Here is a 25,399-nt window from a genome sequence, read left to right as displayed (position 1 = left end):
CGATAATCGTTTGCCGGATCGAGTTCCTGTTGCTTTCCTTTCGCTGGAATTCGAGCTGCACGCTTGGAATATCACGGAACCATAAAAGGTTCAACGACGTTCAGCGAGGAATGAAATCTTTGGCAAATGAGCGTGATAAAAGCAGCTTCTATGTTAAATACATGACTACATATATTTCCTTCTGTCTCGCGTCCTTTTTTAACACGAATCCATCCGCTGTCTCTTCTTTTACGCTTTGCATTCGTCCAATAGAAAAATTTTGCTTAGAGTAGCGCATTCTCTAGAATCGTGGATCCTAAATATTAGGTTGTCCGAAAATGTAGTTTAAAATAACAATTGAATTTAATTTAAAATAGATGAACAACAATTTCTATTTTATGTTATTTTATTGAATTAGATGTAATCCATTTCGTTCTATTTCTATTATTATATTCGTGCATAATTAAAAGATAAAAAAATATTGCGCGTCTATTATTTCCTTATAAAACGAAAGAAACTTTTACCTAATACCAATCGATTTAAATATTTATATTTCGAAGAGATAGATCAAATAATATAACTAAAGAGAATAACTAAATAAAAATTACACAAAATCGAATAGGTAGAATTTCTTTTTATTTAAAGTTCATCACGCAGGTTGCCAGTAACGACGGTATAAGTAGGAACAGGCGCAGCGAACCAGACATTCTTAAGTAGATCCAGTCAATGGCCAGGCACCGAGAGAGTATAAAAATTCTGCAGCGATCAAAACAAAATTATAATCTACGACGACCGCTTCCTGCTCGCGAATCCAAGTCCAACCACTTACCCGACCACTTATTTACCGTTCTAACTGCATAATAGAAAGTGTCACGACTGAAAATAATTTGCTTCTACGTTAGAAGAACGTAAAAGGAACGAGGGAAAATTAGAAAAATAATAATTCTTTTCCAGAATCTACGCTTGTCGCCAAAGGTACGTAAATAATTTAGTTAGTAAAAAGAATAATTTCGTTCATAATATTCCAAATAGTTTCTCGTCTTTTCTTAAAAACCTGTTTGAATTATGTCACTTTCGAGACGCACGTTTGGCGTGCATTATATTTCACCAATATTTCTTTTATATTTGCGGACACGTACTTCTTTCCGTCGATTGACGCGGTATACTTCTCGCGTTGATTTATAGAGACGATGATAAAGTTGAATAAAATTTTACGGCCCATCCGAGGATTGTCATTGAGAGAGAAACTGAACTACTAAACGACCGGAATAAAAACACAGCTGCTGGACGATAACCTCTTCGCACGGTATGAAAATTAGCTCTCTGGCTTCTGACTGGTAGAACAAGCGATGGCAATTGTCGTTTACGATAATTAGATTCGCCTGGAAGACGAGTTACCAATGTAATCGAGATCAGAAGCGATATATAGTTGATTCGTCGAAGACGATGATGTAACGCGAAGTCGTACGATAGTTAGGACAAGTTCTCCGCATACTATTAGCAAACAGTTTGTACAAATACAACTTCAACTATGTTAATCATAGACTGACTATAGCTTGCGTCTATCTTGTCAATTTTGCAGTAACTTTTGGTATATTTACTTGTCCATTAATTAAAAATTACATAGAATATACCATTATTTTATCCAATAATTCTATCAGTGATAATTCCACGATTAATAATTCTACGTGAAATAGTTGTAGAAAATGCGATTAGGGAATCATACAGAAGCATTTTCACCTAAAATTATTACAATCTTTTATCAAATAATTCTACTCTTAATAGTTCTACGTACAATGAAACAATCGTACAGAAGAGAAAAAGTTTCGTTTTAAGAATTACAGGTCATTAAGACCTGTCTTCGCGTTCTTTCTTTAGTTTCGCCTATTTATTCCTTCCGTCAGCTCGAGTAGGTGATAACGCTACTTCGTCGCAGAATAATTATAAAAGATGCGCTCGAACGACGGCCCACGAACACACGGCGTCCCAATTTGCGCGGCGATAAATTAGGACCTGGTCGAGGAAAGGCAGATAATTCGACAAAGGAAAGATGAAGAAAGAAAAAGATATATCTGCAAGGAAAAAAGGAGAGTCGGTTGGCAGATAAATCTGCGAAACGAATTGGTGCAACTGGCAGGAGGATCGGAAGGCCGAGTTCTCAAGTCGTCTAAAACCGGTCCGCGTTAATTTATCGTCGGTCCCCGAGGATCGTATTGCGATCACGTATGCGTTTATTCACTTACTGCCAGCGAGCGTAAAACGATCAGATAATCCGCAGTTATGAAATCTCGCCTCGGCTTTCCATTATTAGTTTAGAAAACGCGACAAACGCGATGTTCAGATTACGATTTTTCAACTCCCATCGCTTGCAAAGTCCTACTTCTACCCCCACAGCTGAATTCTCGTGTATATTTCAGAAATTCAGCTCTTTCTGCGAATAGTCTTTGCTTGAATGAGAAGTAAACAAAAGGTCGGAGAATGTACAACTGAACGAATGTACTTCGGTATAATAAGTTCGTTCACGTTTTCTTCAAACTTGATGCTTATTCAAACACATTCTACGATATTTTTTTCAAATTGACAAGTAAAAGTCGAAGTATCTCAGCACTTTCGACCGGCAACTCAGGCGCAGATTCTCCCTGGGGCGCCGGCTCTGTTTCGGTTTAGACTCTCTGTTGGAATACAACGATATCAATCTTATACAGACACCTACACAGGCATTTGAACAGGACACTTACACAGCTCATACTCGCTACTGTATAGAGAGTGGGGTTGAAAATCTTTTAAGGGACCATGGGTCACTACGTACAGTCAGTCTGAGAGTAACTGGCCAACTGTCAACAATAACATAACACTCACTTATATTTTAAATACATTTGGTTCTGTAATTTTGTTTAACAAATATCACCTAATATTATTTCAACATAAACATTGTGTCTTCCACAGGTTATTAATCTTAACTTTAAGATTAAATTCTAACACTCTCCAATATTATTCTTTTTGTACGTTTCTCAAATTGATATAAAACTGTGAGAGTTTACGAAGCAACGCAACTGAGCAAGGTACCTTAGTACTAAATAACAAATTACTGGTCAAATAATGAGAAAGATGTGGCAAAAAGCCTATTAATCGACTATCGGTCGGTACAGTGTTAGTCGATAAAGCTGAGAAAGCTGAGCGTATTCATTCGAATGAAAAATATTTTGATCGAATAAATGTTCCTCCAACGAAGAAAAAAATAGAACAATACAAATATTTTAGTTATTTTTCTTATAGAAAATTCCCAATTGTCGAACTATTTTGCATAAACTGTAGTATAATTGCGTTAATGTACGCAAGGTAGGTTAGATTCCCATCGTTAAGCTGCAGGATCAAGATAACGACAAGAAGATCGGACAAAGTTGACTGAAGGACTAATTAGACGAGGGATAGAAGCAACACGTCTACTATCGGCATCAAATTTACCCGTACACTCGCATTATCCACATCCTGGACGGTGTTGAGCCGTGATATGCTCGAGCATTGTGCTGGTAAACCACATGTCACCCTTGGCGGCTAACTATCGATCAAACGTGTACACCGTACACGATACGTCAGCTTTCGGGCTTCCACTTCGACTGGATACACCTTCTTCTTGCAAGGAAATCGATTTTCCTTCGGAACCGTGCAATACTACAAAATTATTCATACGTGTTCGTGATAGAAATATTTATATCCTGGTAGAAATTAAAATAGGAATTTTCGTCATGCTCTGTGAATTGGGAAACATTCAGGCAAACTTTTAACAATCTTTCTAGTTAAACGAAGAAAATTCGAAACTTTTGTAAGTCAAATGAAGAAAAGCTTTTCAATTTGTTTTTTCACGTAGAACAGTTCTTCCTTAGACTCTGCTAGCGAAACAAGTGTTTGTACAGCTACAGAAGCTCCAGGAAAAGAAGCCATAGGTGCCGAAAACCTGGCCTGATCCAATTCGTTGGTAAAACAAAGAGAGAAAGAGGGAGAGAGAGAGAGAGAGCCCAGAAGCGATTCTTTCGTGCGACGAATCCGCGCGTGCGAATGAATAATACCATGGTAGAAAGTTGCGAACAAAAACCTCGTGAAAAAAAAAAAAGAAAACAGTCGTTTCACGGTGTAGCGAAGAAAGAGAAAGAAACGTGAAACATACGATTGTAGACACGAACAGCGTAAAAGGCTGTTTTCAATGAACGAGCCGAACGAAAAGCATTGACGAAAATAGACGAGGAACTGTCGTATTTAAAATAACGAGATATTTTATATAGCAAACTGCTAGGGTATATCTCGTACACTGAAATATATTATTTTATACAGGCTGACACTGGTGATATATTATTTTATATGGAGTGACACTGAGATACATGTACATTTTAATATTTTATTTCAGGCTTGTTAGGAATTTTTGTTTCCATAAACAATTTTTCTCTTTTCGTGCTTCATACTATTAACACGGTCGCGATAGATACTATGATGGAGCGAATACATCAACGTAGACATAATTCGGGCAATTTCGAAGAACATACACGTATCGTAGCAAACATACTGTTGTGCGTAGATGGAAAATTAAAACCGACCATGTATGTTGTGTATGTAGAGGAAAAAGTTTGTCAAAACGACGACGATTTCGATATATTTCACTGGTGTCGGAATCGGCGAGGCGGCAACTATTCGACAACTTCGCGAACGTTAATATCTATCGCTCATATAGACGAGCAATTGTGTGATAAAAGATACAAGGTTTAGAGATTAGTAGAAACATTATTTATTGAGAATCGAGATAAAATGCGAGCGTACCGTTTTAAAACGGTAAATAAAACTCGGGAAATAATGGCGGTGCGCGTTTGCGAGATGCACGAGTCGACGAGGGATCGTATGTATTAAAAATATCTACTTTGTCGTCGTTGAAAACTTTGTTACTGCGATACACTCGCTTTCAACTTGCACTGAAGTCCATAGTTCAGGGACGAAGCGACGTGCAATCGATTGAAAACATAATACGCAACGGTACATTGTTGCGCCTGACGATACATCGTTGTCGATTCGAGATCTCACGATGATCAACCCTGTTCCAATGAACGATTATGTTCTTGGCTGATTTATGTTACACAGATACCAGATTTCCTTGTTGCGAAAGTGATTTATATGGATGAGTGTGTTGGTAAGATAGAAGACTGGTTTATTTAGAAAATATGCATTCGTTGCTTGAGAAACGTTTTTTCCTTCTTATTGGAAACTATTTTCTTGGTCCTGTAACATTATGGACGAGGATTCACGTGTCTCTGGTTTTTATAATTTTAGATTATTTCTCTGTCGTCGTAGAAATTCTCTGACTCGTAAAGAAATATTCTCTAATTCTAAAATGTGAAATATACTTGGAAAATTTTGAACAGAGCAAATACAACATCTGTTTCCTTTCAAGTCACGATGAAATATCGAATCGAGCAACTACTTTGTTATTGAAGGATTGGAAATGTCAGCAGTGTTGAATTTCACGTGAATTTAGAAGAAAGTAGACGACGCTCGAGGACTGCAGACGGAAAAATTTCTACAAAAGCCTGGATTAATATTTATGACTACCTTAAAACGCGAGAAGAAGCGGCTCTCTGTTAACCGTTTGTCGTCGACAGCGTGTTTCGACACATTCAATAAATACAAAAGTCCTTGCCGTACAAGATTTACATGGCGTCTCCCTTTGACATGGAAATCCCCAGACGATATACCCACGTAAGGGAACCATCACGTGCTTCCGTCACAAGTACCAAATCAATTTTGCACGTGTGCATTCCCAAAGGATTACCCGCAATTCATATTTCAAGCTCGGTGGTACGTTTTGACAATTGAAATTTTCAATAACTACTTATTTTAATAACTAATTATTTAGCTTACGATAAATATTACTATAACAGGGTGTTGCATTATTTCGACGATGAAAACTTGTCTAGTGTCGTGATTAAGAAACGTTTTGTTTTAATATTGTTCAATATATTAATAATTGTACGTAAAACAAAATACTCCAGGGTGAATTAATATTCGAAATGTGGATTAGAAAAATATGAGAAAACGTACCAAAGTTAAGACACCGAGAATACTGAAACATCGAAGAAATAGAAAAATACTTTTTTTTTTTTATTTATTGAAATTTACAATCAATTCTCGCATTGAGAACATAGAAAAATACTGGCGAATAAAAAATCGTGACAGAGAAGAGAAATATTTGAAGATTCTCAAAAGTCGAGAACTTGTAAATATTTCGATCAATGTTGGAAGAAAAATCCAGGCCAGATTTAATATTTCTCCGCTCGAGTAATTAAATATACTTGGGAATCAGATTAGAAATAAATCCATCAAAGACACGGTACTCTAAAGTAAACTTCCGTGTCTCGGTGGACAGACCGGTGTCCTAAATCATTAAACGACAGTTTCAACGTGGCCACCATTAAAACGTGAAACGCTTTCCTAGTGGAAACTGGATGAACGTCAGTTGGTTGAGCATTAGAAAGACTAACAGTATTCCGTTCTTTGGTCAACGCATGGTTAAAACCCTACCAGCTTTTCATATTCATTCGCCTGTTCCTTCATATAGAGCTATTCTCGCGTAGAATGCAGCGCGCCTTAGCGAAACATACGCAAATATCTCACGGAAGCTGAGTGTATCACGCTGAGATGCAAGTTACAGTTTCGATGCTTGCCAACTGAAAATACTAATAACTCAAAGTTGTTTAACTAGAATGTACGGCGATTATATGTTTCCGTATGTTGAGAAGTGGGAACTAAAAATATTCTTTGAATATTATTGTACATTCGACGCAACCATTTCTGATATTTCCTATAATTCGACATTCTACGATATAAAAATTAAACGTCGAATACCGAAAAAGTTGACTGGAATTGATTTACCTTTGAACCTTTGACGATTACAAAGTTAGAAATTTGTTGAAATTAGAAAGTTACAGACCGCTGTGTTTACGTGGGTCGTTTGGCAATTGTTTGCAGTGTACTACAGGGGCAAAATGTCTTTTTATATCGTACGAAAACGCGAGTGAAGATAAATTCAACCACGTGCGATGGCGGGTTTCAAGGTAAAAAAAAGATGGACGAAAATAATGTTTTTTTATTATAAAATTCCTTGCACTATGAAAACTAACACTTGCACTTTGATCTATTTCTGTCTGTATAATCAGAGCAACGATACAAACTAGAATTAATATTATTTGAACGAAGAGATACATTTTGGTCATTGGGCAACATGATCAGAAAATAAGCAACGAAAATAACGTCCCGATATAACTGATATCTACGTATTCCATATATATTCCTTTTACATAATTCAATTTTTAAAGGAAAGGTGCAAGCAGAACTCCTTCAAACAGAAGATCAATCACGAAACATGACCTAAATCTATCATTCGAGAAGAGATTTCATGCCTCTATCCTGCTTCGATAGCTAGTACATACGAAGAAATAAAAAAAATCCATTCAATTACCAACCAATATCTAGAATTTCATCTTGGGAAATCACGGGGACCTCGGTGCGTAATATATTCGAAAGATCGACAGAAAAGCGAGCAGGAAATTAAAAGGAATTCCCTAGAATACGAGAATAAGTTACTAGACTATATTTACTTAACCTATCGATGAAAAACAAACATCGGTGATTTGTAAAATTAATGACCAATTAATAGCGACAAATTGTCATTAAATTAATGTTAATTTGACGAATATTATAATATTAGAATAATATTAATATGATTATTAGTATTTTCATTGATCGTAGATCGCTATTATTTCATATTAGATAGTAATTAACTAATATTATAGTAATACTAATATACTAATATTATATCAGATAGTAATATTCTAATGTTATAATATTAGAATATTATTAGTTAATTACTATCTAATATGAAATAATAGCGATTTACGATCAATGAAAATACGAATAATCATTCGTGAACGATCGTTTCGCGAGAAACTAAGCTCTTCGTGCCAAATACGAGTAAGTTTGAAGTGGTTGTCGAACATATTGACAGACAATTCCGATGTGTTGCATGCTCGATGCAGTCGCATTAACACGAATCAAACAGAAATACCACTAACAGGCGAGAAAACAGGTGACGAGAAAAATACTCCAACAATTTTCAGCGATAGCACAACACGTGTTGAGAATTCTGCGTATCTTCGAGGCTAAATCGATTGAAAGTTACTGGACAACTTGTGTTACGAGCTGGGATCACCGTTCAGGAAGAGAATGGAAAACTAAGATTTATTATAATTCCCTGGCAACCCTGAAATTTACGGTAATTGTGTATTTTCCATTTTTACGACTTTCCGTTGAAGTTAGGTTCGAAGATTGTTTACTAATTTAAGAGTCAGGATAATACGCTTCGCGCGTATCGTTTTTGGCTTGCACAGTGTTACGTACAATTCCGATTTGGGTATATCGATTATATATTTTTGTTCAGGGAAAATACAGAATTCGCATGAAATCTCGTCAAAAGTATAAGAATAATCTCGGTGGTAAGATTGGAGAAAATTTTGTTCTCAAATATGAAAAATATTCCAAAACGACATAATCGAAAGAAAATTCCTAAATCTGATGAGAAACTTACGAAAACTATTCCTCGAGCCTGCATAGAAAAATCTTAGAAAAGCTCGATTTCCTATTCAGCCTAAAAATTTCGCCTAAAACCTCCAACGATCGTTCGAAACCAATGCAAAATAGCTTGTCATAAAATTTTCCCCAATTTCAAGGTCAGAATAGCGCAATAAGGCATTCTCAAATGCCATGAGAATTCAAGAAAATGGCCTGAAATTTTCAGCACGAACCTCCTATAACTTATTCTTATCAAAAAATATTCAATCATTGGAACAAATTGAGCTTTTTCGACAGTTCCGGTAGAAGAAGCTCGAGCAAATTTCCAGGTAAGAGCGAACTGGATGATCGACAAATGGAGTGAACGGGCAGACGCAGCCTTTAGCCGTGGTTACGTAACGAATCGATTACTAACAAGAGTCACGAACTGGCATTTTTTTCTAATTCGACGGTCCATCGAAATCCAACGAGCTTATGTAATTCACGATTTCGTGTCTCCAGCCATAATCTGCTGCGACATATGGTGAAAGAAATCGCTTCCAGTTTCATTAACATATTACCTGTCACGTGAATTTTATATACCGTTACACACGACGTTACCGAACTGATAAACCAAAATGGAAGCAAACCTACATGGAAAAGTAGGTGGAAAATGTAGAAGGCCTTTTTTTCGTCCGAAGTCTGATTTTTTTTAGAAAATCTAGCTTGAAGATTCGTCGAGTATGCTTAAACTTGGTAAACCCCGGACTGAACGAGAGAAACTAATCGACAGGGGGTTGTTCTACATGTGAAAATGGGTAAAAAATGCAGAATAAAATTTTGTTATAAGACGCTTAGTTTTCCAGAGAAATGAATTTAAAAATGTATCACGCTGGTGCACTAGAGCAATTTTATCATCTTGAGAACGACGCCTTAAATGGAGAAATTTAAGTTCAACCTAATCTGCAATTAGGCAAATTTAAGTAGTTGGCAAATCTTCAAACTAAATTTTAACGTTAACATTCCGTTAACAACGAATCTATATAGATAATTGACATGTTTCTATGAATTTGTATAGTCGTCAAAATTCTACCCGGTATGGTTGTCTCGTTAATACAGAAATTCGCAGATATTCGCATAATTTTGGCTCGTAATATCGCCTGTTGTTTTAATGCTAATCGGCCGTGGTTTACATAGAAAATTAATGCAACAGTAATTCTGGATCAACTGATTAATTTATCGCAAATAATGGTTCCAGGCAAATATATTTCTGTTGTATTGTATTAATTATAATATACGATATTATTAGATTAATTATAGTACACGAATGGAATTCTATTCCTAAGTCGTATTTTTATTGAAAAGCACGAATCACGATTTGTTTAATAACCAACTTACCCAATTAGAAGCAAAGAACAAACTGATGTTTCGTTTATTTGGGAAGTTTCGAAACTAAAGATAGGATAGTATAAATTTAAAGAAAATTGCAGAAAAATGAAAATTGCCGGAGAAATATAAGTTTGCAGGCGAGGAGACCGGAAACGCGGATAACAAGGGAAAGTTATCGAAAGGACTTCGTCTCTGAGAATACAACACATCCTTTTCATAACTTCAAACAATCTCGTACAAGCTTCTCGCAATAGCGGAGTCTTACTATGGCAAACGAGTCTAACAAATGAACAGGGTTAATGGCAATTAATTATTCTCACTTTGTTTCAAATGTTATTATACACAGTGGGAGAACTAAACGAATATTAGGTTTGTAGAGAAGCAGAGAGATTAACAGAGGAAGATAAACTTTGGTTTGCTTTGCTTTTGATGCTACGTATTTGACTCCTCGCGACAAAGTTAATTAAAATAGAGATTCTAATATGAAACAGTATTACTAATTCGAATTAAATGTAAGCTTTTCTGATGCAGAGTTTTTCTAACACGGAGATTTTGATGAAATAAATATTACGAAATAATATTAAATTTTTAGTATGAAAATGTTCCTAATATTGCGTCTATAACACGAACGTATTTTTAACGTGAACATTGCAATATATCAAATATACGAAATTGTTGCTATAAAGATACTTTTTATGTAAAATTTCCATCATAGAAATATTTTTAATAGGAAATTTATAATATATAAAAGTATGAGATTATGACAGACTATTGCAATACAGAAATATTCCAAATGTGAAATTATTACAAATTATTGCAATATAGAAACATCCTTCGCTATATTTCTAGAGCAAAATTTTCAATATTTTTATCGAAAAATGTACAACGTAAAGACATTTCCAACGCAAACTTTACGAAAGAAAAATACCTACAGTACAAAGTTTACGACATAGAAATACCTCTAATGTAAAGATCGTAGCGCAGAAATATTTATAACGTGAAACCTCTAATGTATATAGAAATAACATTAATCTAAAATTTTCAAGAAAAACTTAATTATACGTTGCCTTCTGAATACTATCTGATCTCAACGATATGATTCGACAGAATATTATAAAAAAATATCCACTTACCGAACAAAGTTATAATTAATTAGTTATCCACACTTTGTTTCGGACGCTATTATTAACGTTAAAAGAACGGAAACAGAACAAGTATTATATTCGCACTAGACAAAAGAGACTAATGTTTACCTTGTCATCGCTCTTTACATATTTCCATTATTCAGTATACTCCGTATAGGTACTTCCGGTTTTCTTTCAAGTTCAAATAATTATGTAGCAGTTCTTGTTGAAGTTTTGCGATTACGTGACACACAGCATTGATATCATTATTCTAACCTAACTTACATTACGCGTACATCAGCCGTTCATAAGTATTTCGACGTTTTTGTCGATTTATAGTAACGAAATTTGAATCTATCCAAAATCTATAGGAATTAACGACGAATTAATAATTCAAGGTAGCACTTACGAGCTTTTTGATTGAGGTAGCTTAGATTAATTTATAACTGTATGATCTTTGTAATTTCTCTACTAATATATTTTACTTTTATGATTATTTACTTTTAAATAGAAATTGTCGAAATACTTGTGAGCGGTAGCGTATTTTTAGCAATTTTAAATCTTAATGGAAAAGCACGCACGCAAGACACTTGTTGGAGATACGCAGTGCAAAGAGAAGGCTCTTGGTGTAAATGCACGACTAAATTATATAAATTATATGCGATACGTACTATAAAACCATATCGACACAAACACGGCCTTAAATTATAAATTAAAATGTTCTTTGTTGATGAACAGAAGCGTTAGCATAGATAATAATTTCTCGTATAAATTTGTATAAACTCTGTATAAATTTGTAGGAAAAAAAAACGCGATTCTTTATTTCTTATCTTATTATAAATCTTAATTATTCTTAGAAGGTCTACAACTGATTTAGTTAGAGTTTAGTTGAACATAATTTTCTTGCAACATGATAATTACAAATACAATCACAGAGATACGTAATATCATGGATAATCTGTTTAAGGAAATTGAAATATATTGAACAAATATTAAAGATACTGGAATGTTTGTTTTGCCGAGAAAGAGCAAATAGTCCAACGAAAGTAAATCGTTTTGGTTATAATCCAGTAATTTATATATTTAATGTCGTACATTTTGATGTGATTTTGCTGAAAATATATCCTAATTTCTGTTACACCTGATTTACGATAGATGAAGTTTTGTAAATTACAAAATTATATACTACAAGAAGATTTTCTAGAGAATTGTTTATTTTTTACACATTTACAGAGGATTTTGCAAGAAAATTTGGTTCGTGCAAATGTTTTTGTCATATCGTTATACTTGACATATCTGTAACGTCAAAATTGCCTTTTTCTATACTTAACGATAACGTCTCTATAATGTGCGATATTTGGCATTTGTAAAGATATGACAAGTGACAAGCCGTGGGAAAGTTACGCAACCGCGTATGAATTATTATTTCTCGTCGCTTTCGTGTAAAAAACCGCCTAGCATATGCAACTTGTTCCCCTTTCCCCGTATTTACCATCCGCTGGTGAAAAGTATGACGTTTCATGTTTGTTGTGATCGAACGAGGCCGAGGCTAAGAAACTACACGATAGAGAGCAAAAACTAGGAGATACAGTGGATCACAAAAATATTCGAACAGCTAGAAAAACCTTTCATCAATATACAATAGCGGACGAAAGAAAATGTAGAAAATATGAAGTATAAAAAGATAGTATAACTTTACAGAGCAATTAAAGGTAAATGAGAAATTAAATATAAATGAAATGAAATTAAAATAAAATAAAAATGATATAAAATGCAAATTTATATAGGGTAAAAAATTTCTAGTACAAATAAAATTCATAATTACATCAATTTTAAACTTTCTTTTATGCCACTGTACCGTGTGTGTTATACATTTGCCATTAGCAAAGTAATAAGACAGGATTATCGCGGTTATATTAGTGAAATTTGAGACCAATCATGATAGTGGTATCGTATTATAGTGCTGGTAATGCAATTTCAAACTGTTTTGTACAACACACATAATATATTCATACAAATTTTCTGTAGTCAGTATTCAAATATATATGTGAGTCACTTAGAATGAATTTCTCATTGTTTTGTAAGAAGAGTATGTAACTATAATCATTCCAAATTTAAAATAAACTTTGACAAATATTATAGGAATATTAAACAGTTTCCGTGATAAAGCCAAAGATTTACTTGGTAACAAAGGTACCAAAAAAACTTGACCAAAGTGTAAATTCTATTGCAAGATAATTTATACTAATTTATACCAATCTTTTTTACTAGATATATATTTACGATAATGTCCAGTAACTTCTGCGTATATACATTTATACATATATGTATGTATGTATATATATTAGTATATACATTTACAGATTGATTTCAAATTAATTTGGAGTAAAATTCTTCTTGTAAAGGTTGTTACTAAACCGTATTTCACAAGGTACGGTCTTTTAACACATATATTACATGTTCGAGATGACTTTCAGATTCGTTTCAAATTACTACGTGTTATACTGGTAAACAGACTTTGTTTTGATAATACAGTTTGCTTCGATCAAAACCAAAACATTAGAAGTTGCGTTTAATCTTTCACGAAGAACAACATAAGTTACGAGTTCAGTACGTCGAACGAGCCATAAAAAAAAGTGTCTCGCGTGCGTCTTGTTCAAAATAAAATACGAAAATAAAGTCAAAATTTCCGTACTCACATGATCTGCAGTTTCTCCCTTAATTAGACGTACGTCGTGTGTCAACGCACACTGCGATATAAATAGGACACGCTACACTCACTCACGCACTAACGCACAAAAACACGTCGAGACCGCGATTCGAATCACCACTAGATAAAGAAATAAGGTTAGAACGCGAGAAAATCCCAACGCGAGCGATGAACGACACGATTCACTTACGCATAATCGAGACACTCAAAGTTCATATGCGAATTGACTATTCTCTATTTACTACAATACGATCCACGACTTGTTTTCACGAAAATCTCGTTGATAGGCCTTGTTTCTTTTACGGAATCATAAATAATCTGTAAATATGAAAGTTAAACGAATTTCCGTTATTAGCAAACAACTTCATCGTTACATACTTCACGCAAGTTGAAAGTATGTCATAAAATCGAATTTTTTACGTTAATCGATAATGTCATTTTCAAATCGATTTATGTGTTGCACAGTTCATAAGAGTCGAACGAAACTCATTAATGGCGAATTTTTATTACTAATCGATAATACCATATTTTTATATCGTACTGTATATTGTACAATACGTACAAATTTAATTTATCTCACAAAATTTTCCTATCCGATGTGTTATACATTGTTCGATAACATTTACTTCCTTCCTGTAGATTAACAGTGAAATACGAAACTTTATATCGACATGTCAATAAAGATGTCTTCTGTAACGACATATACGCCGGTTCATGTTGAAAAAGAGAAACACGAGAACCTCTTGGCGCAAGGAATTCAAAAGCAGTGAATGAAAATACACAATGGAGAAACTCTACGGTTCACGATTCGCAAAACAAACAAAACTCGACATATGAACTTGCTTGTGAGAAAAAATAACCAAATTCTTCATACGTAAAACTGAACATTTTCGAGACAATTGTAATACATAGTACATAATGAAGAAATAGAAATTTTCACATTCACAAGAAGCATACAACTCACAGATTAATTACTGTAAAGAAACAAGGAAACTCTCTAATCAAAGAATGAATAAACTTTCAGTTTCCACGATTTACGAAAAACTGCGCGAGCTAATGGACCAATCTGATAGTCTCGATTGATGTGGAGATCGAACGAGAGATATTGAAAAATTTACGACTCACATATGAATTCGAATTGTCTCGATTATAGCTGGACACGCGCAGCGAGTAATTTTTCGAGCGCAGGACGTGGCATGAGCGCACAAGGAGCGCATCTACCGGCACTGAATACGACTGGCTGACTGACTGACTGACTAACCGTCGAGAGGCCGCCGTGTAGCACGAGAAAGGAAGAAGAGTTGAAGAGTGAGGAGAAGAGACGACACGTATCGCCGGACCGATTTTTCGTCGTTTCTTGGTGAGATGCGCGGATAACCGCCGACAGATGAATGAAAGCAAAGCACGTTCTTCGAGGCGCGTGCTTTTCGCGCGAATTCACCCACCGCCGAACACAAGCACGACGAACACACAATCCAGACAACGAGCAGCTAGACCAGCTAGGCACGAAAACTACCCGCGCTGCGGCGCTGCCTGGCTCACTCGGCCCTGCCCGATCTCGGCCGACCTCACACGAAGCCGCACGAGCCCGAACGTCGCGAGTCGAACGCCGCGAGTCGAACGCTTTCAATTTATCGGGCGCGCTTCATCTTAACCCCTTTGAATACTTCTTCTCCTTTTCGTAGTGATGTTTGAAAGGTTTGTTAATTCTCCTTGTTTCTCCTTGTTTCTCCTTGTGCGTGTTGCGTGTAAGTGATGAAAGAATGAAGTGGAAATGAAGTGGGAAAATGGTAAGATTATGGAATGATTTTATGAATAGGTTATTGGATAGGAGAATATCTTTTTTTAACTCTTTGCAGTGGTTGATTAATTGCTTTTGTGTGCTATCTGATATGCAAGTGATGGAAGAGTGCAGTAAAAAAGGTGACAAGGTAAGATTATGAAATGATTTGATAAATAAATTGTTGGATAGCAGAATATATCTTTTTATTTTTTTTGCAGTGTTTGGTTGATTTCGTTAACCGTTTCTGCGCACTGTGTGGTGCGCAAGTGATGGAAAAATGCAGTAGAGAGAGAGAGGGACAGAGAGAGTGAGAAGAGTCGAGTAGAGAAAGTGGGAAGTGTAACAAGGTAAGATTCTTTCTCTTTTTATAGGAATATTTATTTTGTTTAATTAATTATTCATACATGTTCTCTGGGGTGGAGAGAGTGAAAAGTAGAACTATGCGGTAATTAGATAAATAGATAGTTGGAATCAGAATTCAATTACTACAACTGATTGAGATGATATACAATTAAATATGAAAATATTTGAACATTTATTGTAATGAAAGTTCGTACTAATAAAATTTCGAAAGGTCTCGTATAATTTTCGTGAGCTATTGTATGTAACGAACGAGATTGGTTTAGTCTTATGTGGTTGTATGTATAGAGTAGAAATACCGTAACGGGTGATAGTAGGTTAGGTGTTAGTCGAGTAATTGATGGATAATTAAGTGGTTCAGGTGGTAAGTAGTACAGGTCAATCGTGAGAACATTATTAGAATTATAATATACTGAACCTTTCAACAAGTTAATATTGCATTAATATTGTTTGCAATTATAGTAAATAAGTGAAAGATATTGGTATTGTAAATGAATCATTTTATTGCTCTTATCATTTTATCTTATTATTCTATCGTTTGTCATAATAGATAGATAGTATTTAAATAGGTTGGAGGATAATATTAACATTATGAATAAATTATTTCATCTTCATTCATTAGTATGTACAAAACATTGTCAATCAATGTTTGTTATTATTAAAAATGCAAGGATACATGGAATGAAAAAATATATAATTATTCAAAATAAAGGGCATGTTACAATACAATTATAATTTAATAAGTGAAATAAATTCTCATTTAGATTTCACTTCTTTATATAAATCTGCATAAACATTTCCATTTAATTATTACATAAAATTCAAAGCATATTTTTTATCAAAATATTTTTAATGGCTCTACTAGTATAGAAAGAAATATAATGATGAAAGTAGCAAAAAATAATGTCGTAATAAAATGTTGAAGTAATACTTCCATAAATATAAATTACAGTATAATATACGTATACTTCCTCCAATATTTCCAGTCTTTCAGTTCCTCTAAAATTTAAAAATAAAAAACACATTATTTCTCTTCCACATTTATTACTTTATTGCTCCATATTTTATATTCCATTCATTTGATTCTCTAAAGAAAACGGTAGGATAATATAATTTCTTTTTAATAAACGATATTTCCTCTGATTTTCGACTCTTCGGTTTTCACTTAATTCACTTTTCCTAGCGGAAACTTGTGGAATAAAATTTCTTGATTTATCGAGGTTCGTTCTTCAGGTTCATCAATCATTTCGTTTTCACATTCTTTAATTTTATATATTTCCTCGAGAAAACTTATTTTACATAAAAAATATTCTGAAGATAGAGAATAGTCTCTTCTGTTATCAAAGTGGCGAGATATTGTAAATCGAATGAGATCAAAATATCACGGTGTAAAAATAATTCCGTGTGTTTCGATGAACTATTATTTTTTTATTTTTCCCGAAGTTCAGCATTATTTGCTTCATACGCGCGAATAGTTGGTGGGCAATGTAGCGAAAATACTTTAAGGTCTTCTCATTCGTTCATCTGTGCAGCGAATGGAAAAAAACAGAGAAGAGACAACGAGACAACGGAGAAGAAATAACGAATAATGTCATTGGCCGTTCGATATTTTCCATTTTATTCAATCCATCAGCGGCGACCAAAAAAATACATCTATATTTCCTAGCTCTAGAAACACGAAGAACACATAGAAACCCACCTTTTCCAGGTATAAAGAAAACTGACAGAAGGAAATAATGTTTCTGCGTTATAAATTTTTCTTTTGTTAAATGTTTCCTCTGATAATATTCTTCAATATTATTGAGGACTATGTTTTAGAAACCTATCTTACGTATATTAAGATTAACAAATCTAGATTTGAATAGTAAACATTGGATACGAATTTAGTTAATTTTATTGAATATTAGATATCTGGTATTCTCTAATGTATTAATTTAAATGAGATACAAATACAAGAACCCAGCGATAAGATTTACGAATCCTAAATTTAAAGATTTAAGTGATTTTTGTTATTTAAAAAGGATTGTTATTTTATATTATATATTTTTCTATATAAAATGGCAAAAACTAAAGAGCGAGACGCGAGAATTGATTTGGAACCATTTAGGTATTTCTTGAACTCCACAAAGCAACACTTTATCCAATAAATTTTCTATTTGTAACGTAATATATTGTAACTTTCTCTGGAAGAATCGGAGAATCTTTCTCGTACTACCGGTCCCATCGAAGAAAAATAGCCTTCGTTTTCATTTTCGTAACCCAGCGAGTTATTTCTAGAGTGTAGTCCATCTATTGACATGAAAAATATCGCGAATTTCTCAGTTCTCGCGCGAGTTTCTGTCGCAACAAAAAAGAAACAAAAACAATCTTTAGACTTTTATATCAAACTCAGATAATTTAATTCACTCGGATAATAGAATTCGACTGCGGTGTAACAATGAACGGATTATTTTCACACAAAATATTAAATGCATTGTTTATCACACAAAACAATTTTTTCTCAAAAAAAAAAAAAGCAAGTGGATATTCGAAGAACACCAGAATAAAGGAAAAATAAAGCGAGAAGAATTTGTGTTTCAAAATACGATTCGCGAAATTTAACGATTTCTTTTTATTTCATTTTTGAACTGAAAAAAATCGAATATTTTTGGCACTGGATAAACGCAATATAAAAATACACACCAATGGAATAATATTAAATCTATTTTTTTATCCGGAAAAATATTTGCACTCGAATTTTGTCTTAACTCTATTTGTGGCTTTTTCTACTTATGTTTGAATGATTTGTTTGAATAGTTTCGCTAGAAAAATTTCTCCAACCAGAAGCGAATACTGAAAAGCAGGAAATAAGATAAAGTGATTGTGGTTTGCTCTTGAGGATATGCAAACATGTGTACTCACAGTCTATAGATTTAGTAATATCTCCTAACTCATTATTGGTAATTACTGATCCATGAAAAATTACTTTCCGTATCAAATATTTAAGTACTGATACTACGATCGTAATAATTCTAGTACGAAATTTGTGCTAGCTATTACAATTATTAACATGAAATTTACAATATAGAAATATTTATCGCGTAAACTTTGCAGTGTAACGTAAAGCTGCAATGTAAATATCTTATAAATATCAACATAAAATTATTAATTTATAGAAATGTTCTTAGCAGACAATATTTACTAGAAAATAAATAAAATTCAATTATACATGCAACAACATAAATTATACAACAAACTCTTTCAGTTTTTCTTGCGACCATTTTCTTTCACATAACGTAATGCTAATTTCGATGATGTAATATTCTAGGGAATATTCTGGAGCTGATATACTCCTAATAAATATGTTCCACATCCTGTAGCCATTGATTATGTCGTGTATCATTAATGTTTCTTGTCGTCCGTCTTCATCTAACGGGGACAGCGGTCGATGTATAATGAGATACACGTGATTCTAACGCCTCGAGCATTCCTCGCGATCCAATAATTGACGTCGTACATTTATCGTTCGATACATGATCATTCCTCCGATAGAAAGACATCACTAGACACATAACCAATAACGAGAGATGGGACACGCGACTTGGAGAAAGAAACATCCTCAAGAAGATGCTCGTTCGATTAATTCTACAAAATGTGGAAGAGAATTATAATTTTATTTTATTGTTATGTTAACTCTTTCCGGTTGACATCCAGGTATTTCCCGATATTGTGATATCGAGGAGACCGATGCCCCTAGAAATTACAACTGGATAGAGTTAAGTAATCGTTAGATAAAGTTATCGATTTTAAAATAATTCCGTGTATCAAAACTCGTTAATTACAATTAGAAATATAAAGATGATAGTTGCTGGCATTTGTTATTAATTTTGAAACGTACGAATGATTTAAATTTATTACGTGTAGTTTGTAAATGCGTGGGAATGAAGAAAAAATTCGCAGAATTGAATATTATATTTTACTGGCATTTTGTATCAAATGGAAGCATAGAATATCCGTGACTGTCTGAAAATATAAGAAAAAAGATCGATTATCTGCAATTTTTTATCTTCTTTCGAAACGCAGATAAAAAATTGCAGATAGAAGGCGAGGTTTCTGGAAAGGTGTTCCATTTCGATGAAAATTCGCATGTCTCGCGGGCAAACGAAAAAATCTGCTCGGAGGATGCAGAACTCTCGCCAGGGAAACTTCGACGAATCGAAAGTTGCTAGCAGCTCTTTCCAAAGAAAAGATTCGAATACTTTTCTGCGAGTTGGAAGCAGGGCTTTTCCCCGATGTTCTTGCGATTTGTTCCCCCTTTGGCCCTGCGTTCGTGCCAATCGTATGCGATTTCCTCTTTCAATCTTTCCTGTCGATCAAACAGACAATTTATTCCTTAAAAGCTTTCGACGATCTTCGAGTATTAACTTCTCCCCTCCTTTTATCATTGAATTAAATTTGACACGAAAAGGAGCGGTATATACAGCGGTTCACGGACCTGATGAGATATAGCTTTGTCGTCGATCACAGGAATTAGAATTTCCGATGTCAACGAGAATCGTCGAGTCACTAGATTGATCAGCTGGAATTGAAAATTTATAGTTGTTTCCTCCTACGTGCTGGATCATCCATAAAGGAAACTTGTTATTCTAGATTACGTAATTAATTGGTCGTAATTTACTACGGCTCTTAACGTTCTTGCCGAATTTGGAATATTTCTTCAGGGTATGTTGACTCGTTGGTAATTGAAATTAAAGGTAATTGGATTTAACGGAAGAAAATTGGAAACTTATTGTAAAATGTTATAGTCTTGATGAATATTGGAAATAGAATCTATTGCTGTGAAACTAGAAAATGAGAGTCGAAGTTGCAAAATTGAGTTCGCTCAAAAGCGACTTGGAAAAGGATTTGGTGGATTTGAAGATTCACTCGACGATCGAGGATGAGCTTAATAATTTCTGGTGGCTCGTTGCTACTGGCCGTGTTGCACTTGCAAATATTTCAGCGCACTGGCGCCTACGTTTCATCGTCAAAATTGTTTAATTAACGTTACTAGTTGCAACGTAGACAGCTGTGCGATGAATTGCATTCCTCGTCAGTACGTAACAGACGCGTTGTGCAATTAAACGTGCACGTTCTATCACGAAACATTTCCCGATTTTTACATTAACATGTTAGAAACTTGAATATAATGAAAGAAATTCGAGACTTGGGTGAAACTTTCACTGGATAAAACGAGTATTTGAATCGAGGTTTACTCGTTAAAATGCATATGTCTCGTTTTATTTTATTTTTCAGTTCATTTCGATTATGCCAAATTATTATAGAATTTAAATCGCAATTTTCTCTTGGCAGCTCTGAATTTTTCCTGCTATTTAAATTTAAGCGATTAAACCATGCTTTAAAAACAATAATTCCTGCTAACTCGTGGTTTTTATTCGATCTTTGCATTTTGCGCAATTTTTCTCACGAAGTAATGATTCTACCGGTAACTCGCGTTAAGATCATCTGGAAACAGAATATGCAAAATTTCTTATATCGTTATTTACAGATTCTCGCTTTGCTCGCAACCTCAGAATGTTTCAGCCTTGCGTAACGAGTCTTTCAACGAGTCGATTTTATTAATACGATGCGCTTAGCAAAATTCCTCGTGAAATTGCATAAAAATCCGTAACATATTACGAACGTCTTCATAATGGGACAAGCGATATGCCAAAGATAAATATTTGGCTAATGAGAAATTAAAGGAGCGGAATCTACAGAGGACTGGAATTAGTATGCCTGCGAGCAAATGTCTGCACGAAGTGCACCGCGTAAGTATGGAAATTTATCACAGAAGAGGCATTATCATAGTGACTAGTGGGCACGTTCAAGCACCGTGACGATAGTTGCGAGGAACAGGAGTCACGCTGATAAATTCGGCGTCACGCACCAAAGAATGTGGTCGCTACGCATGGCGAGTGCGTATTTGAAAACATGTCACGTAATTCTCTCTCTCTTCTGTACGTTTTTATCATTTTTTATCGTCGATCGACTTCTTAATATCTGTTGAATATTCGCCGGGCGACATACACTAGCTCACAGAACCGTTCGATCATTAAGCTGCGCATTTGTATGGATTTGTGAAAAATTTATAAATAATAAATTATTGAAGGAGAATAATATTCCGTCTGTTTAAAAGGGTCTAAAGGGGAACTGTTCGCTTATTCGGAATTAAACGAGAGGATGAGATGCGGATATTTAAAGCATATTTTAAGTATCCTCTTAGTATAATCTTATTTTAGGACGCATATTGACCGAAGAAACCAAAACCAACATTAAACAGGTTTAACGTTTAATACTGTTTACACAGTAATTTAAACCGTAATTTAACAGATTTATTTGAGCCATCATTTGTAAAGGATAACATAGAAAGTAAGTAAACGTTATTTAAAAGTGAAGAGATTAATCTTTTGTTAGTAAATGAAATTTTCAAAAAAGAACTCTGTTTAGTTGATTTAGAAGTTAACGTAACCCAAACACGTTACCACGATTAACGGTACCCTGCGTGGATTCTAAGAATTTATTCGGACGCATATTTTACGTGAAATCGAATGGCAATCGCACACGGTGCCTCTGGATCTCGTCTGTATCATCTGAAACACTCGTCGTTCATATTAAAGAGCTCAAGTTCACTCACCTTCGTCGTTCAAGTAGTTCGTTCACTCGTATAACTCTTTATAGTCGCAAGAAGAAAAATGGTACGATTAAATTTGCACGTTAATACGTAGGAAAATCAAACCTTTCTATTAGCAATCCATTTACAACACGCGTCTTTTATCAATAAGATAGAGGAAATAGTATCGCGGTCTCTTGAAAAGTTCAACATTTCCATTTCACCATTCGACATTCGGCATATCAGCGCCATTTAATCAACTCACTCAGCCAAATTCAGCCACTCAATCAAAAATTCAAGAAGCCAAAAATTCTCCCCTCACCGTCGCCCTCGTTAAATCGCTTAAAACCAGAAATGATTCTGACACGCGACTAACGTTCCTTCGTTTCAACACCTACTTCGTTAATTTACAATATAATTAACAATTTAAAATCGTCTGTAGATCCTAAAGCTATTAAAACCGCCACGTGTCGTGTTATTCTTTCCACTCGAGGCGTGCACGCGTTTATCGAATCGCAAAACAGTATAATTACGGTGTGATGTTACGTGTACACACGAGGCAACAGCTGTTGAACACACACGCAACAATCACGAAACTGTCTGCAAGCAAGGGAGAGTCACGAACGGTCCGGTTTAGATAAAACTTTAGACCCCACTATTTTTAGCTGCCTAGAAGGTTTCAAGAAGATCGGAGACGAGTCGTTAGCGACCTTTTTGTTCTTACTGGAAGAAAAAATGATACGTAGTCGACACCTGACCAACCAGTCGCCATTCAACTGAACGTTACGGCTCAATAGGATTAAGCGTCTGCGCCGCGTTAATTGCATTACGAGCACATCGCAGACAACGTAGAAGCCAACGTTCGCGTACAGGCCAGGATTTGCTAAAATTCTGAAGTTTCTTTAAATTTCTTTCTTCGTGTGATAAAAGAAATGAAACGAGCAGAATAAAAGGCTCGATAGTCCTACAAAATTGATATGTATTTAATAAGGACAGCGAATAAGTATAATGTATGTTATATTATGGTGATATATACCAGAGGGTAAGTCACTATCGCCGATATGGGGAAAATTTGTAGTACAAAAGTTACCAGAATTCATAGTGTATATCGATTTTTGATTTTTGTTTCATCCGTTACTGTTTTACCCGTAATTTGCGAATTACTTTACATCGTCGACCAGTGTGAAGAAAATGAGCAAGTTACCACGAGGATGGAAACTCTATGGGGAATCTGAAGTTAATGAAAATGAAGTTAAAAATAACGTTTGAATTTGGAATTCAAATTCCGAGGGGAAAGAAAGTTCTTTAAAGCTTCGTTGATTAAAAACTTGTGCCGATTTGCCAATTTCTCGTGTACCTATAGCATCTACATACCGTTATATTAAATTGTTCTCGTTTCCGAAGCGACAAAATTCAAATAAAAATTTAAGCTGCGACTTTACTCGGCAAGCTCGTTTAATCTGATGAGACCTCGTCACGCGATTCGACTTTATTCGGATTTATTTCATTCGCAAACAAGATATAATATTATTTTCGACGAACAAACGAGGCAGACTGGGACGAGTTCATACATTTCCGTTCCCCCCCTTCCCTCTACACAATTTCGCCGATATCCAAATTAGCTGCTTCTATCCGTACGTTCAACAAACTGTTTGCACCGTTTTATTCGTTCCGATCGAATCGACAAACGAAAGGATAAAATTATTCGCTGCCTGCTTTCGTATAACGTTGCGTTAAATGTACAACGTTTTGTGAATTTTATCGCAGAGATTTCACGATATTAATCGTTGTTATGATACTTATTTTTTAATAAATAATACTTATTCATGCGTATTGTTCAATAATTCACGTTATATTCGCCGGTTTTTGGGAGAAAAACACGTTATCTAGAAATGATTTCCCCCAATTTCGAAAATATTTATTTCGATTGCAGCGAAGCCATTGCAACAGAATTTCATCTGTTTCTCTCTCGCAATATCAAAAATTAATGAATATGCCAACACGTGCCGCTATTAAGAAAATTCGCGACACAAATATGAAACGTGGCGATCGCGAAATTCCGCGATTGGCATCGCTTCAAAACTTTTCGACACGCATCGATGCGTTTACGCGAAAATTTCATAAATGTCGACGTGACTCCGTGTCAAAACTCGAAACGCGAAACTCAGTGTGAAACAAATACGTGAGAATTTCTCTGAAGATGGCTGGTAAAAGAGAAAATAGGATACTTCTTTCATAGAAATTGCGGCGAATTTTGAAAGAAACAGGATGGATAAAAAAAATGAAATTTGATTAGACCGCAAGTTCGAAGTTTACACTTGTCGGAATTTTTCTCGCTAAGCTTCCGCGACACTTGGATTTCTTGGTGGCAAAAGATCTCGTTAAACGTCGTCAGCCTGTTGTCCAAATTATATTTCCTATCGAGCAACATCTGGAATTGTTAATAGTTTTCACTAAATTACCATGCCACGTCGTATTTGCAATTTTAAGCAAAGCAAAAATAATTGGCGTAAAATGTGACTTTTTTATAGTAATAATACGCATAATACGATATCCGGCGTAAAATATGCCACTTTTCAAACTTTCATTCGAGATCCCAACTTTATTCTGCGAAAGGGGACAAAAATTTCAATTTCTGTTTTGATTATAAATTATAATGAAGCAAATTAAGTTATGGAACTGTTGTAACACAAAATTCGTTCTACATCTGAAAACACGTTTAAGTAGAGAAATATCTGAGAGCCGTGGAAAATGTTCGTTGTTATTACGTGGCAGTCACATACGAGCACTCGACTCAGTTTGTGCTGCAGAGTAATGCAAAATTTGAATAGCGAAAA

The 25,399-nt window shown here is 34.7% G+C and overlaps 1 protein-coding gene across 4 annotated transcripts in view; it reads right to left on the bottom strand.

Moving 5' to 3' along the window:
- Positions 1–25,399, bottom strand: part of dnc (phosphodiesterase dunce) — a 352,460-nt gene that overhangs the window by 246,612 nt on the left and 80,449 nt on the right. The window contains exons 1-2 of one of the 4 annotated variants that reach the window (XM_069129697.1): positions 14,910–15,278; positions 13,778–13,908 (exon numbers count right to left, since the gene is read on the bottom strand). The exons of 1 other annotated variant lie outside the window; for it this stretch is intronic. The gene's annotated coding sequence lies outside the window, so the exon portion shown is untranslated. Of the gene's footprint in view, positions 1–13,777; positions 15,279–25,399 lie in introns of those variants that run through there. 2 more of the 4 variants (XM_069129698.1, XM_069129696.1) reach the window with 2 other exon arrangements.

Source organism: Bombus flavifrons, chromosome 16 (genome assembly GCF_040668555.2).
Source record: "Bombus flavifrons isolate JBK064 chromosome 16, iyBomFlav1_principal, whole genome shotgun sequence".
Lineage (NCBI taxonomy): Eukaryota > Metazoa > Arthropoda > Insecta > Hymenoptera > Apidae > Bombus > Bombus flavifrons.
This window is presented reverse-complemented; position numbering and strand designations above follow the sequence as displayed.